The sequence below is a fragment of the Mytilus galloprovincialis genome, chromosome 1 (genome assembly GCF_965363235.1).
Source record: "Mytilus galloprovincialis chromosome 1, xbMytGall1.hap1.1, whole genome shotgun sequence".
NCBI classification, from domain to species: Eukaryota; Metazoa; Mollusca; class Bivalvia; order Mytilida; family Mytilidae; genus Mytilus; species Mytilus galloprovincialis.
This window is the reverse complement of record NC_134838.1, coordinates 62,253,892-62,258,552: the sequence shown is the minus strand read 5'-3', so window position 1 is coordinate 62,258,552 and position 4,661 is coordinate 62,253,892.

Genomic DNA, 4,661 nt, shown 5'->3' with positions numbered 1-4,661 from the left:
TTTCATTGTGAACTTCATTGATACATACACAGGAAAATAATTGCTGTCTTGTTTACTTTCAGATTCACAATTGTATAATGTATACATGAAAACTACATCACAATGGAGAAAAGGCATCAAGAATCTTTACGTAAAAACTGGGTTTTTCTTATGGATAGTTTAATTTTGGAAGATCTGCTTGACTTAATGATAGAAAAAGAAATTTTTACACCAAGTATGGGAGAAGAAGTTAGTGTGAAACATACAAAAAAGGATAAAGCTACACAGTTTTTATTCACCTTAATAAGACGAGGACCTAAAGCTTTTGATACATTTGTAGAATGTTTGAATGAATCCTCTCAAGACTTTATAGCTGACAAATTAATTTCAACTTTAAATGAAGAACCAATGCAGCAATAGTATATAAACATTTGTTTTTGTAATATTTAACCATAGCTTGACTTCCATATATTGACAATTTACATAACTCTTTTTAATACAATCATACATAAAATTCTGTACAAAAGTATTATTTGTATGTTTTAATTTTTTTCTCTTGCACAAAGAATGTCAAGGGAAACACTTTATACAGATACCACTGGAATTTGTAAGAACCTTGTTATTTTATATTTCTCAAGCCCCCTGTTATTTTTCAGGAGAATGTAGTGATTGCTTTGTCAATCTGTCCTTTCTGTCTGTGCTACCATTCACCTTTTTGGCCATCTGAATATTTTGAAATATATATTTTTTTTATAAGTTGGTTTCCTTGAAAATTGTAAAAAATAGTCAACTTAGACAGACCATATATGTTTGGCATTTTTTTCTCCTTTTTTTTCTTTCAATTCATATGCAGTTTAGAGAACTTCTTTTTTCTTGTTTCAATCTAGGTCAATGGAATTTTGTATGGCTGCTGAATATGATTTAATCTTGAATGCCATTCACTCATTGTTCCCCGGCCTTATATTTACTCCTTGTTATATTGAAAGAATGTACATCAATGAGAGCAAATCAAAATCACAATTAAACAAGGGAGGGCAAACAGTTAGACCTCAATAATAGAAGTAGTCAAGGCCATACGTATAGATCACTTTTTCCCGCGTTTTTTTTTTTTTGAAAGATGACGTAACAATGCATATACCTGTTATTGTGTAATAATGCATATTGCATTAATTATGCATATATAGACTATAGTGTAATAATGCATATTGCACTAATTAAGCAATTATGCATATGGACTATTATGTAATAATACAAATTGATAATTGATTTTATGATATGATTTCATGAAAATAGATTGAAAGAAGTTATCGTTATGTATGGTGTTTCGTACGGAAGTATGACTATATGTTGCAGCTAGTGATTTATGTTAACTTTGTCGAGTGTTATAATTCAGCAGATATTGCCCTCTTTTAATCATATATTTTAGATAACAATCGTTAGACTTTTATTCTTGTATTAGTGTGTGTGTTTGGAGCAACGCTTTTTTTTTTGGAAGGGGTCTCCAGACTTTTTTAACGTTGTATGTATAAAGTTTTTTTTTTTTTTTTTTAGTTTTTTTTTCATAAATTATTTTTAAATATCAACACAACACGTAACCGTGTATTATTATTATTATTATTTTTTTTTTTTAATAATAAAGACTAAGATAATAGGGATAAATACACTTTTTATTTATATACAATATCTACATCCCATATGGGGTTGTTGTATAATCTTTCTTTAACACCCGTTTGTCAAATACAATCCTGTAGGTTTTATCTTCTGCACGAGTTATAATGTTAGTAGTTTTAACTTCACGACAGATTTTGTTATCATCAGTCACAGTTACTTTATCAGTTTTTCCTTGTACAACATCTTTCATTGTGTCAAAGTTGAGTTCGAGGGCATTCTTATAGTTTAAAGTTATTCCACGGATTTTGCAGCATGTTCTATTTCCATCTCTATCGGGATTTTTGAGTTTATAACCATAATTCTTTGGCCCACCACTAACAAAAACGTCAATGTTATTGTTTGGTGTTTCATCCGTTAGATCCCCCAAATAATCACCAGTTATTGGTCGCCAATCGCCTGGTTTAGAGCTGAAAATGATTGAATCAGTGTCGCAATAGAGTGCGCGGTCACCAAGGTTTTCAAGATATTTGTACAGCTGTAGTCGAGCCTGTGTCGTTGTATAGGCTGCTATTACCACATTAGTTCTTCCTGTTTCTTCAATAAATTGAGACTGGTTAATCCAATTGATTCTGACCATATCGTCCGTAACAAAGCTGACGTCTTGGACTTCTTGACTGTCACTGGTCATGATATCAAAATAAATGGAAGGATCTGTTAAATATGTTGTACGTGGTAAATTTAATCGCTGACCAAACTTTCCCCAGAAACTGTAAATAGAATAATATTTTTATATATGACAGTAAGTTAATCTTAAGTGGTCTTTATTTCAATTAAGAGTTGAAATCAACCAGTGAATAACATATGCATAATATATTATTTGTTTTATTATTATTAATATTATCATTATTATTATCTTATATCATGTACACCTCACCTGTTCAGCATTAATTTGGCCAGTTGTCTAAGTCCTGGGTTACAATTAATGTTTTTTGCATCAAGCCTTATGCCTTCTTTTTCGAAGTAGTCCTCTGTGTATTTCTGACGGTCTTCTTCTGTTTTGCACCAATCGGGCCATCCGCTTGCCTCTTGTTTTATTTTCAAAAATGTATTTACATATTCTGTAAAGACACCACCCTGTCTTAAAAGTGGGTCGTATTGTGAAACATTTTCAAAATGCCACACTTCGTATATTTCTTCTATCTCATAACCTTTTTCAACGGCTTTTTTTATTTCGTCACTGACCCAAGTACCTGTCAAGGCCCTGCTATCGACGTTGTGGCAGCAGTTTTCAGTTACACCATCTTCCATACAAGTCCGACATAATCCAAACATTAGTTTTCCCTTTATTCTCGAGGGAAGAACAGGGAGATATAAATTTCTTGGAGGGTTGATTTTACATTTGACCAATCCTTCGTAAGCATCTATGTTCTTAAAATTTTCTGTGATTATCAATGGATGTCCAAGTGGAATCTTCCCTGTTTTATTGATAAATGGATACAGCGAAGTTACGTCATAATAGTTAATGCTTTCGTCTTTGGCTGCTTCTTTATACATTGTGAATGCCTCAGTCCGTCCTCCGTAAAATGCTTCTCTCGGTTCAAGAGGATAATGCATAGTATGACTCTTCATATACTTATTCAGATCCATATTACTCTCCACTTCTTTGTCAAATTCACATTCCCAAATACAGATATATTTATATCCATTCTTTTCGAGAAAACTTCTCTTATCGAGTGTTCTTTGGTATAAATCAGACATTGATGTGCCAGTAACGGGATTCATTGTTGACTTTGCGAAGCATTTTGGACAAGCGTGCCAAAAGCACCCATGGAACTCGTATACAATCTTGTCTCCATCAAGCGTCTCTTGGTAGCCGTCAACCAAAAACGGGCCGATTCTTTTTTCTCCTCCATTTTTCGCATGTACTATTTCAATACTATCTCTCTCCGAAATATATTGTAACCATTTTAATGCTTTAATGGATTGCGTTTGCTGAGGCCTGTATCCATTAGGGGGTATGATACCAATACTGTCGTATTCTAGGAAGTTTCTACGGAAAACAAGATTACATGCTGATGCTATTGTTAAACATTTATCAAAGGGATCAACGCCAGGCTTATCGTCTAGTGAAGTAACTTCCATGAACATCTTTCGGAACGCTATGCAACCCTTTCTTAGTATATCTACATCAGATTTACAGTATGCTAGCAATTGTTCTTGGAAGTTAAATGTGTCATACTTATGTTCATTGTACCATTCCATAAATTCCCGTCTTTTGTCTGGTTTCATTCCATCAGGATTGTAATATTTCATATCTGGTAGTCCCTGGAGTATTGCATTTTGATTATCTTTTGTATTCATGAGATGAGGAAAGTACCCTTTACATAATTCCTTTAAACCGAAAGACTTCGGGAACTTTTCAAGTGACATGGGTAAAAAATTGATTGAATCTATAAATCTGATGTTGCATTTTGGTATATCTATGGACATGAACTTTGATCCACTCTTAATAACCTCTGGTAGAACTCCGTTTTGGTACAAATACTGTAAAATAGGGTAGCTGTCATATCCTTTAAAGTTATGACATAGTACTTTAGCACCACTGTTTTCTTCAGAGAAAAGCCATCGACAAAAATCATCTCTTGTTGTTTCACCCCTGAAGATGTATTCGTTTTGACCGCATTTTTCGCAGTGCGTTCCGCTATCTACCTCGTCTGTCATACATATTTCACACACTTTATGAACTACACATAAATTTGGTGTGTGCTTTCTAGTTCCACACCATGATTGTTTGCAATGAATACATTTTCGTCCCTCAGTAGATGCTGTAAATCCCCTTTCACACTGCAGTAATTCCTCCTGTCTACATTCAAAATCGAAAAATAAAAACGTTTTCGACTTTTCCTTTGGTAAACTATTATGATCCGTTGAAATGTTAAGTTCATGTGTGCTCTCGGAGAGACAGTTTTTGTTATCTTTGTTTTTTTCCTCGGGTACCATATAACATTGATGACTCTCGGGAAAGTAATCTTTACAAACTCTACAGTATTGCTCCCCGCACAGGTGCGGTT